This window comes from Castor canadensis, chromosome 5, assembly GCF_047511655.1.
Source record: "Castor canadensis chromosome 5, mCasCan1.hap1v2, whole genome shotgun sequence".
In the NCBI taxonomy this organism is placed as follows: Eukaryota; Metazoa; Chordata; class Mammalia; order Rodentia; family Castoridae; genus Castor; species Castor canadensis.
The window spans coordinates 81,201,501-81,214,733 of record NC_133390.1 but is presented as its reverse complement, the minus strand read 5'-3'; positions in this window follow the sequence as shown (position 1 = coordinate 81,214,733).

The following is a 13,233-nucleotide window of genomic DNA, read 5'->3' as shown; positions in this document are numbered from 1 at the left end:
CTCCTAATCCCCTCTGCAATGTGTCTTCCAAAGTCATGTGTTTAGAACTTAAATACTTTGTATGATGGGGAAGTTTCTACTTCACTGCTACTACATGTACCCAGGAGGCACCCAGGCTGGTAACCTATCCAACTAACTATGGTCCTTCTAACCCACTAGCAAGTTGCTGGCTGTGAGATGGGGCTTCATTTTGTCTGAAAAGTATGCCCAGGCTTTACTGGATTATGGACATCTGGAGAGAGTGCTCTGCAGTTGTAGTCAATCTGCCATTGTTTAGACTGCCTGGTAACAAGGCAGGCTGACTTCATTTAGAACTGGAGGCAGGGGCAAGCTGACAGCAGTTGCAGAACATGGAGATTCCTGGCTAGTTGCTTGCTAGAAAGAGAATGCTTTGAGCCAACTTAGGTTTCCAGATGTCCCTCTCAAAAGTACATGATTGCTGTTGGTGGGGGGATTTAAAAAGGAGAATGTGTAATGTATGAATTAATTACATTTTTCACTGCTTAGTTTTTACTTAATATTTGGCACTCAGTTTCCAAAAATTTTATTTTTTAAAATCTTTCCCTTCTTTCCTTCTTCCTTCCTTCCTTCATTCCTTCTTTTCTTCCTTCTTTCTTTCCTCCCTCCCTTCCTTCCTTCCTTCCTTCATTCCTTCCTTCCTTCCTTCCTTTCTTCTTTTCTTCTTGCTTCAGAACAACTGGACCAAATGCTGTTAGACACATAACTTTTTTTTTAGTGATTTTATGCATTTTTTCCACTGGGTTTCCAAATTATTCCTTATGCTAAAAATTCTTTGTTTCTGTTTTCTGGAGAATAACTTAATTTCATAGCATAATGACATATTTTAATAATGTCAAATCAAAAACCAACATTCATGGTATCTAAGAAAGTGGAGTAGTTTGCTCAGTTATTTTCATCTTCCTATAAAGGAAATAGCAACAAAGGTAGCATATTTAAAATGTTTTAATTGAGGTGAGGTGAGGTTATATTTTATGATATGAATCTGCTTTGCCTACCTGTTTTCCACCTTGCTTTGCTATCCCTGTATTCCTGTAGTTATCTCTGTACTTGACTGCCTCAGGGGAGGCAGTGAAAGAGCGGAAATCAGAAATAGCCTGCTTGTCTTTCTGACATACGTCATGAAGAAGCCTAAGCCCTAAGGGGAACTTAGAGTTTTGTGGAGAAGGTAAAAGATTGGCATTTAAGGACATAAACAAAGTATTTTGGCCAGAAGCAAGAAGAGGAGAGAGCAGAGCAGTACTCTAGGCTGTGTGAGAGAGAAAGGGAGGAGAGAGGGAGGAAGAGAAATGGAAGAGATGAGAGAGAGCAGAAATCCTCTGTAGTCCTAAAAGAAGGCTCCTCCTGCATTATGCTTCCACAGTGCTGATGGAGCAGTAGCAAGATACTAAAGAGGAAACAGTCACCTTGCACATGGAATACAATGTGAAAAATTGATACACAGCAGCCTTGTGAGAAAAATTTCCTTTCCCAAGGTTGACATGGAAACAATAGCTTGTTTCAGGTATAATGGACTATGTAGCCTGGGATAATGGATGCAGCAACTCAAGTGGGTCTGTGACTGCAGATTTCTTGTGACCCATGCTTCTGCTTTGCATCATTTAATGGCATAAACTTGAGAGAAAACATTGGGAGAATTCTCAGGAGGAATTGGAGATAAGTTTGTGTACCAATCCAGCAGAATAGAAACTCTGGAGAAAGTATAGCATTGAACTATAGAAAATAAACTTGTAAAATACATATAAATGTATGGATCGAGAAGCAGATTGCTCATAATCAAGGACACTTTTTCTTTTTTTCTTACTTAAAATATTTACACACAGTAAATTTCTCATTTTAGTACAGAAATCCTATGAGTTTGACCAGCATTTAGTCTTGTAACTACCAACATCAGTCAAGACATAGAGCATTTTCCTAATTCCCCAGTATTCCAGAGCAGGTAATCTGTCCCATGGCAGCCATTGATATGTTTTTGCCTGTATATATAATTTGGCTTTGCAGGAATGTCATATAAATGGAATCATACTTATGAAGCCTTTTGAGTCTAGCTTCTTTCACTTAAAAAAATTGCATTTGCCATTTGCCCAAGATCTTACATGTATCAGCAGTTTTTTCCTTTTTATTCCTGAGTGGTATTTGATTGTATATATGTACCACCATTGTTTTGACTTTTGGAAGTTGTAAAGCTTCCATAAATGTTAACAGGCAGGATTTTGTGTGAATATCGGCTTCCATTTCATTTGGGTAAAGACCTAGGGCTAGTGTGGCTGCATTGTGTGGTGTATATGTAACTTTGTAAGATGCTGCGGGATAGATTTTCAGGGTAGTTGTAACAGTTTTCACTCTCATCAACATGAGGAATTGTAGTTTCTTCAATTTGTGTTGTCATTTTACAAAAATGGTGGTTTGTGCTACAGTTCCCTCTACTTAGGAGACTGAGGAAGGAGGATTACTTGAGTTTAGAAGCTCTAGAAAAGCCTGAGAAACAAAGACAGATCATATTTTGAACAAACAATCAAAAATAAAAACAAAACCCAACCTACCAAACAAATATTTCTGTTATTCCAAGTGGTTTTCCCACTTGTGGTTTTAATGACTTTTTAAACCACTTTTATATCATGATGAATTATTTGTTCAAATGTTTTACCCACTTTAAGTTGATTTTTATTTAATTGTTGAATTTTTAGAGTTCTTTAAATATTCTTGGTATATGCCCATAATCAGAAATGTTATTTAGCAATACTTTCTCCCAGTCTCTATGTTGTATTCTCCTATCAATGTTTTTTGAAGAGCAAAATTTCTTATATTTAGTAAAGTATAATATTACAAATTGTTTTTTTGGCTTAAACTTGTATCATATCTAAAAACTGTTCATTGAAACTCAGTTGAACATATGTGGCTCTATTTTTAGATTCTTGTTTTCCATTGATCTATTTATCTATATATCTTTTAAGACTATTGTAGCTTTGTAGTAGAACTGAAAATTAGTTGTATAAATCTTCCAACTTTCCAACCTGTTCCAGATTTTCTTGCTTCCTTGCTTTCTCTGTAAATTTTAGAATTAGCTTGTCGATTTCTTGAAAAAGAAGATTGGGGCGGCGGGGGGTGGTGGCCCAAATAATATATACATTTGTAAATAAACTAAAAATGATGAAATAAAATTAAACAAAAATCTATTGGAATTGGCTTGAATGTATAGAAAAATTCAACATATTAACAATGTTGAGTTGTTTCATCCATGGACATATCTCTTCATTACTGGTCTTCTTTCATTTCCTTCATCAGTTTTTTATAGTTCTCAGTATAAAATTTTTTGAGATATTTTGTAAGATTTAGATTTAAGTACTTCAGACTTTTTATTGCTATTATAAGTAATACTTGAAAATATTTATTTCTAAGTTTTCATTGCTAATATATAGAAGTGTGATTGACCTGGTATCCTCATCCTTTATAAACTCACTTATTAGATAGTAGCATTTTATGGTATATTTTTAGATTTTTCTCTTTTGACAATCATGGCATATATGAATAGAGACTTTATTATTTTTCATTTTCTATTCCATATGTTTTTTTTTTCTTGACCTGTTACCATGACTTGGACTTTTAGTACAATGTTGAAAAGTGTGAGGCCAAACATCCTTATCTTGCTCCTGATATTAGGAGGAAAGTATTCAGTGTAACCATTAAATACGATGTGAGCTTAGCTCTTTTGGGGTGCCATTTATCATGGTCTAGAAGTTCTCTTGTATTCCTAATTTGTTGGAAGTTTTTATCAGGAATAAATGTCATATTTTTATTAAAGGCTTCTCTGTTCTATTCAGATGGCCATTTGTTTTTTTCTCTTTGTTCTGTTAGCATAATGAATTATATTGACTCATAATTCACATTTGAATGTTGAACTAGCCTTGCATTTTGGGAATCAATTCCACTTGGTTATAATTTACTGTACTTTTTAAAATGTTGTTGGATTGTATTTGTTAGTGCCTTGGACATTTTCATACATCTCATGAGAGGCATTCATCTCTAACTTCCCTCCTTCCAACGATCTGGCTTTGGTATCGGGTAAGGATGGCCTTGTAAAATTAGGTTGGAAGTATGCCTCCTTTAGTAATTCTTGAAGAATTTGTGTAGAATTGGTACTTTTTCTTGTTTAAAATTACTTTTCATGATGATAGTAAAATTCATACATTTTATTTGCTGATAAAAGATATTCACCTTATCTGGGAGTCAACCAATGTCCCCCAAACCCTCATTTACATCAGGAAGTGTCTACACAGATAATTTTACAGTGAGATACTTCAATGGTACATAATGAATATAAATTTAATGGTACCAGCTCTAGGGCAGGCCTTGTTGATTTTGGATTCAAATAACGTATTGGTTGGGTACAGATTTTGTGCCAGGTACCTACATGCTGTGTGTTGAGGGTGTCTTTTATACCTTCAAAAATTCTAAGCAATGGGTACTAGTATTACTCCAATTTTACAGATCAGGATACAATGCCTCACGAAATCTAGGTAATTTTCTTCTTATATGAACTTGGCCAAATGATAGAACTATACTTTATTTTCAATAATTCTTCATTTTTTTCTGATTTTAAATATATTGCACTGCTGTTATAAAATTTAAGTAAAAATAAAAATGTTATTTCTGAGAGACTTCTAGACTATGTGTGTGGAAGCACACCAAAAAATAGCATTTAGGGATAGTAAAGTGGGAGGGGTTTTTTTTTTTCAATGTATACCCTTTATGCTTTCCAGAGCTCTTTGTCAGTCATTTAGGCACTAGAAAGAAAGTTTCATAGATATCTCTCTCAGGTAAGGATGATACAGAAAGAATAAAGGATACAAATTACAAAAAATTCTGTCTCTTGAAAGCCAAAAGCAAAGACAATTTGAGAAAGTTATGTGCTTGTTTGTTTCAATTCTAAATTTCCTCTTCAAATAACTAGATCTGGAAGATTCATGTAATTGACTTTATTCCACAAATGGCATATAAGGTTTTTTTTCTCTAAATTTTTCCAGATAAGAATTTGGCCAGTGATAAAGAAGAAGAGGATAATAGTGTGAATTCTATATGTAGACTGAGCTTATGTAAATGAGAAGGAAGCAGTCCCATTTCTCATTTTTCCTAAACCTTGATTCCTGTCACCCACAGAATTCAAGAAAGGTGAATAGAGACTTATGAGGGTCAAATAGATTTATAACTGACTTCTATATTTGTAACCTTGAAGGGCTGAAAGACTCCTAGAAAACATCAGCTCTAATAGGACTCCTGAGTTAACCTGTAGCTATGCATGCAGTACAATTTCAATCCACAAAAAAGGGCACCCAACAAGATATTGGAGACTAGGAAAGTTTTCCAGAGAAAAATGATATCTAGGATTAGCCCTGTGAGATGAATGAGACTTGGTTGGCTAAAAAAGTTTGGGAATTTTGTCTAAATTACAGCTGAAAGGCAAAACTGGCCAGCTTCAATGAAGTGCGTCAAGTGATTCTGGTACTTTGAAGATCTTCTAAATTTCACCTTTTGGCCACATACCCATCTGAGCCCACATCTCCTTGGTATCTCTGCAGTTCCAAGGGAATATGTCTGTGGTGCTGGGGGAGGAGGGCAGGGGGGAGCGGGGAGAAGGGAACTGTGAGAAGGATAATAAGCATCTTATTCAATAATGAGGAAGGAAGAACACATGTAAGAAAGCTAATGCTAATAATTTATTAGAGTGCACAGTACTGTATTAAGCAAAAATCTTTTGTCCCAAAGGAGGTGGATGACAATAAAGGTACAAATGTATAACTTTTTAATTTCTCAGAGGATGAAACCAAAAGAATTGTAGGAAGAGTTTAATTATGACTAGATTTTTGTCAGGTAGATAAACCCAAGAGTTTATAGATCTTAGTGGCTAAAAACTAGAGTTGATCATCTAATTTAAGTATTAGTCCTTGTGAGAGAGACAATTCTACATTCACCAGACAATTTCTCTTACTCAGATGTTTCATAGGTTATGTTTGTCAGCCTCACTGAGGTGAGGTTAGGACTGAGTTTTATGTGACTAAGTTTTGGCCTATGGAAGGTGAGCAGAAGACATGTAAACCACTTCTAAGCTTGGCCTTCAAACATCTCATATATTCTGTACTCTCTTCTCTTTTTATGATGAATTTGGAGGATAAATTATATATTTTTTTAAATTAAAAAAACAGAAACAACTTGAATCCTTGAAACATGGCTTGAAAGAACCACTGAGCAGAACCAATCTATACTGAACCATAGAATGAACAAGACGTAAATGTTGTGCTAAACTTCTGGTATTTCTGGGGTTATTTCTTCTTGAAGTAGAGCCTGATCTGCCCCAACAAGTACACTTTTCCTTCTGAAGCTGTTCCCATAATATCTTTTGAACTTCGTGAGAGTTATTTATGACAGTGAGACTTGGTAACTCATTGGACAGAGGAAGTAAAGGAACAAAAATCAGTACAACAAATACAAATACAAGCACTATCATGTACATATAACATGTTTTCAAAAATGTGATGTCTAATGGAGGAGGAAAAGAAGAAAATAATGGTAAACAGTAAATAATATTGAAGTGCATCACATCTGTGTAACAATAAGACACAACAAAATATGCTGAAAACTGTGCAACAATATAGTGTAGGGGAAAAGGGTAAGGGAGAGTAATAGAAGGGATTAAACCAATTAAAATACAATATATTATATATACAGGTAAAATACTGAACGATGAACAGATATTTAAACAATGAAGGACAGGAATGTAAAACAGGTCATGTTAAGGGAAAGGCACTAGTGGGAGGGGAAGGGTAAATGAAGAGGGTAAAGGATGATGAACATGATTGAGGTACTTTCTATACATGTATGAATTGACTCTTGTTGAAGTTATTTTAAGAGGGGAAGTGGGGGAAGAGGGAGAATAATGGAGAGGATAAACCAAACTGGGGTACAATACGTGTACATGTGGAAATATCACAACAAAACCTCCTGTATAACTCTCATATACTAACAAAAACGTTAAAAAAAGAATTTAGAACAAGGTTTTTTGATATTTTGGTTTGTGTAAAATAGTGGTGGATTGAAATGGAAGTTTTCAAAACAAGCTTAATAAAGCAGGTGTGAGGATTAGAGCTATGAGATTAAATTTGGTCATGTTATGTTAAAGGATATTTAGTCTTTGATCACAGTTGATTTTACAAATTTTATAATTATCATTGAGAGAAAGCACTGTTGTCCTATTTATTCCATTTCATGTGGTATGTGCTAGCTACTTATCATTTGTACTTGTTGATGAATTGGTTCCTTCAGCTGAATTCTGGAGGAAATCTTCAGGTTTTCTGAGTCAATGAATTCCCCTAAGAGCATGAAATTGTTTATTCCTTTTTTGTGCTTGAAATTGCCTTGAACTGTCCACACATTCAAATGAAGTAGCTTATTTAGATCACAACAGTATATTTACACTGTTTCCAATATCTACATTTATATGCAGCATTCTTTTGCTTTTCTTAAAAATATTTCTCATTAGGTAGATTGTAAAAGCCAACACCAAATGTCAAATCCAAGTTTGTTACACAAGTAGTTTGGAAGGTCAGAATGATCTTCACAAGATGCATACCAGAAGCTAACTCAATTTTTTATTTCCCCCAAAGACTTTTTTTTTTGTGAAATCTGGTTTTTGCATCTTTCTATGCTATTCCCTAATGGCCTGCTTTTATATTTCAAAATATAACCAGGACAAAGGATTTTAGAAAAGTGACTGAGTTTTATTTTTCTTTGGAATCTGTTGGACTGTTTCTTCCTAGAGGAGTATTTTGCTGAGTGGGTACTAAAGCAGTATTTGTTGGTTGGTTTGAAGATCTTGGTTTGAGCTGGAAGTAAATTTAAGAATTGCATAGGGATTGTCTAGTACAACCCGGTCTGTTTAAAGTTGAGGAAAAGAAAGTCCAGATAATTCAAATGTCTTGGCCAAGGTCACAGAGGTCTGGGGCTGCTATTGTTAATGATACTGCTCTTTTAATTCTGTGTATCATGCAACAGTTCACAAAGGCATAATTTATCTCATTTGGTACTTATCATAGTCAAGTGATGTAGAAACACAGATATTATCAATCCTTTTGGTTTTTTTAGCAAATGAAGAAATTTAGGCACAGAAAAAGTAAAACAGTTGATTATCTTATTCATTTATTCCAAAAATATTGATTGATCTCCTATGTATACCATGCTCTATTATAGTTTTATTCTAAAAACAGACAAAAGCATTGTCTTCCACTTATCAGGGAAAATAAAACAGAAAACACTGTAGGAAGTAACAGCTGAAATAAGCAAGCTTGCCTACTATCTCTAATCTAGTGACGTTTTTCTCTAAACCTTTGTTAACTAATTAAAACAAGTGAAATTTTTGGTGGATTGACGAATTCCCCTTTACTGAGAAGAAATAACCCCTTTAAAGAATTTATCCTGCAAACAATGCAGAGCATTTTAGATGCAGCAATAAAAAGAGGGCTTCAGAGAGTTATATAATTTTATGTGCTGAAGAGAATATGGGGAAACATCAGTACATGTTCCCTTTCTTCACAGCTTTGAGATTTATGATTGGTCTGTTATAATAACAATAACTGAATATTGGCACAAGAAATATATTTGATTCAGTGGGTAGCATTTGACAGCCTTAACTTGTGAAATGTAGAAAAGTTCTTGCAGGGAGCTCCAACAGAATATGTAATACATAAGAAGGTATTCAGGGAACAGAAAAATAAAATCAAAGGAACCTGCTACCCAATCTGTTTCATTAAATATGAAAATTAAAATGCCTTAACAAAATGCTTTCTCTTCCTCTCTCCTCCCAACAAACAAAAGCTTTGGTAGGCAGCTTGAAATTGCTCATCAAGGAAAAAGACTAGATTCGATTTTAAATGACTTCTTCTGAATGAAGCAATTAATGCTAAAAGGAACAAGTCGTCTCCTCAGCATTTGTAAGGTACAACATTCATTGTATTTGCTGGCACTCTATCAAGCTTCTCCTTGGCCTAAGCGTTTCGAGAAATGGCTTGCTGCATAGGCTCTTGACCTCTGGTAATCAGGACAGTTTGGCTTGACAGGAGTATTCTCCCTCAGCCTGCAAATGCACCTGGGACAAGTACTCTGAGTCTCTCATGGACTGAGTTGCTGGCATTGGCAGGCCCATCAAGACTGGCATCTCCTCTGCTTGCTGAAAAGGGATGTCATCCTATGATTGTTTAGGTTTTGAAATTCATTAGAGTAATGCAACAGAGTATTGTCTTTACTTAGCTGTATTTGTTTGGATTATGCAGCCTTTTCAAGAAATTTGATCTCTTAACGATACTTACTGTTCATTTACTTATAGCTGGCCCAGTAGCTCAGAACACATGAATAAATGTGTTCTAGTGCATTGGAGACAACTTAGGAAGGTTCTGGAGTGGGTACCCAGCATAAGGCATGGTGCTTGTCTTCGAGGAGGCTCAGTCTAATGAGGGGCAGAGCAGGCAGAGAAAATCTTCGCAACGGTATAACAAGGTGGTTTAGAAGAGAGGGATGTGCATGTGCAAAGTGCAAAAGGAGCTCAGAAAGGCTGACTAGGTTCTCTCCTGTATGGGGACTTACTGCAGTGACTTTCCAACTGTGCTGCCAGTGCCCTTGGATGGGGAAGGTGGGAGATAACCAGGATTACTCTTGTCAGATCACTCAAGTGAAAGACTTCCTCTTCAGGGATATGTTACCTATTTATCTTTACAAATCCTTATTAACTTATTTAAAGCTCTAATAATTTGGCAGTAAGAAGCAATGTTTTTCCCATTTTACATATGAGGAAACTATCTTACATACACATTTGCTATTGCCTAGTTAGTGCTAAAATTGGTGCTTCATATTTCCTCCTGCATGAAACAAACCTACTGAACCATTTCCACATTCAATTTGTGAAGGTGGATAAGTGGCATGGAGAGGACACAGATTTTTTAAATAGATGGATGATGGCAGAGCCTAGACCTGTGCTTTGTAAAGACAGCCCATATTAGCCTGGTGCCGGTGGCTCACGCCTGTAATCCTAGCTACTTAGGAGGCAGAGATCAGGAGGATCACAGGTTGAAGCCAGCCTGGGGAAATAGTTCATGAGACCCTATCTCGAAAAGCCCCATAACAAAAATGGGCTGGTGGATTGGCTCAATATGAAGGCCCTGAGTTCAAGCCTCAGTATCGCAAAAAAAAAAGAACAACCCATGTTAAAGAAATGCTAGCATTTATTTTATTAGCATGACAGTTAAATAAGCTTTCTACCAAAGTAATAATAGGTCTTGCAATAAGACCCTAAATGGTTTACTTTAACCTCTTCTATCTTCACTCTAGTAGATTTTATTATTTTTTTGGTGGTACTGGGGTTTGAACTCCAGACTTTGTGCTTGCTAGGCAGGCACTTTACTACTTGAACTAAGTCACCAGCCTCTTTTTTTTTGGCTTTACTTTGTTTTTAAGCTAGAGTCTCATGCTTTTTGCCTGGGGATGACCTTAGACTGCAATCCTATCTCTACCTCCTATGTAGCTGGGATTATAGATATGAGCAACCCATCCAGCTTGGTTTTTGAGATATGATCTCCCAAATTTTTTTTTAGTTCCTTCTGCCCCCGGGCTGACCTTAAACTGCAGTCCTTATAGCTCCACCTCCTGAGTAGCTGGGATTACAAGCATATACCACCACTACTGGTACCAGGTAACCTGTTAAGTCCCTATCCACTCTGAATGCTTAGCTGAGACTTGTTTTCTAATCTTGAATAATAATAATAGATTTTATTCTTTTAATTAATTACTAAGCAATCACCTGAAGAAGTATGCTTATTCTCAATCAGTTTTTCTAATGATTTTTAACATTCTTTTTATGATAATGATGTGGCCTAAGGGGAGATATTGTATAAGCTGGAATCCCAGAAAGAGGTTCAAGTCCTTTCTCTGCTACAAACATCCTGTGTAACCTTGGGCAAGTTCCTTTCCTTATCTTGGTTTCAGCTTTCTCAGTTGTAAAATGGGGATTCTATCCAACAATATTCCCTTATTGTTTGGGGGGATCAAAAGAACTGACCTAGTTGGAACTGTACATTGAACTATAAAGCACTATATAAATGAAGGTGCTTATTATTCATTGAGCCTTGGGCTTGCAAGACCATATGATCTTCTTCCAGGTTTGTTTGTTTATAGTTGATTAATTCCTCTCCCCTCACCCCTTACTTCTTTTGAGGTCCACAGAGGTGAGGGATTGGCAAAGAAATAAAAAGATGTAGCTTTCATGTAAACAACTCCTCTCCCACATAATCCCTCTTTGGTATTTATTTACATGTCTTCTTAATCATAAGGACCAAATGAAGCAGCTCCTTCTAGGATCCTGGCAGGATTCTAGGATGAAGGCCTTATTTAAAAATGTCTTCAATGATCAAAAAATAATTCTACAAGAACACAACCCTGATGGCGTTCCATCTTTATTGTCTTGTATTAGATCAGCAATCCTTACAAAGTATGAAGTGGAGTTCTTTTGCCAGCGTTATAACACTGCTGATGCCCAGAACAAAACTGGGCACTTTCCTAGGTCACAGCATCATTATACATAATAAAAATTCTGGAAGCAGGATCTGACTGGCAGTTTTGGTTTGGGGGATGTTGCATGAGACAGAGAAAAGTCCATTTGGGGCTATGAGGTGCTGACACCAGGAAAACTCCTTGATCCAGATAAAATAAGTCAAATTGACTCAGAAGGCATGTGGAGGGTAGAGCTATATTCTTGTATGGTAGCATAACCTAGTAATAAAAAACATTCTGCTTACAGACAGAACTTGAAAGATATGCTTCTTTCTTCAGTTAAAGGAATCTGGTCAGAGAATCAGGTAATAGTCTTAACTTCTAATTTTGTTCTGGAGTCTGTAAGTAGTTTTTGGATTTAAATCCAGCAGGAATATTCTGTAAAATGACATATAAACTTAGAGCTTGTGACTTTTGTACGAATAAAACTGCACCCTTCTTTTGAGGCAGGATTTTCCTGAAGATGACCTGGAGAAAATTTTTTCCTGCTATATGTCATGCTGTTGATTCATGGAAAGCTGACTACTGCTGACCCTGCAAAGTACTCGGAGCCTGGAGTATCTCCTACATAATATCATCATAGTACTTCTGCTACACCTCCAAGCTGGGGAGAAGGAAATGTGGGAATCTCAAGCAAAATAGAGAATTAAATACCCACAAGAACTTGTTTTCACTAACCAAGAAAGGTGTTGGTACCACAAAATCATCTGGCTCCATTTGAAACTAGGGTCCCAGAGAGCAAAATGTCAGAACAGGAAAGATTAAATATGTGAATGAGTGAAAACTATTGACAAAAGTGAAATTTGCACTTGCAACCATTTATATTGTCAGGCAAGTGCCAAGTTATTGGTCAGTCTCAACCAGGATTTGGTTCTCTCAACTACCTATTTACAAAGTGTCACCTTTGCTGTGTAGGCACTGTAGGAAATATTGCCATGAACAAAATGTGATTTTTGCCCTCAAGGCCAAAGGGGAATAAAACCTGAAATAGAGGAGAGTTGAGACAAGAGGAGTCAATTGACTAACAGCTTCCAGTCAAACCAACAAGAGACTGTTCCATATGCCTGAGCAGGTGTTGAAATCTTCATTCGATCTCAGGCAGCTGAGCACAGGCACCTCCATACCTTACTTACAAACCAACCAAACTGAAGCAATACCCATAGCTTCTCAGGGTCTACCCTTCCATTCCAAAGCTGTCACTTGTCATGTATTTCTATTTCTCTTATCTATAGTTCATGTAAGTTTAATGAAGGACAAGAATGTAAAGCAGGTCATGTCAAAGGAAAGGTCCTAGTGGGAAGAGAGGGTAAAGGAGGGTGAACATGGTCAATGGACTTTCTATACATGTATGAATATGAAGCATTGACACCTGTGGAAGTCATTTTAAGAACGGGGAGGGGGAAGAAGGAGAATAATGGAGGAGATGAACCCAACCATGGTACATTATATGCATATACGTGACAATGAAAACGCTCTGCACTACCATTATATACTAATAAAAATGTAAAATTTTAAAATATTCTTTTCTTTCCCAAATTTCCATTACAAAAATTCTCTTAGGCAAGGCTCAGTGGCTTAAGTTTCTGATCCTACTTGGGAAGCAGAGATCAGGAGGATCACAGTTTG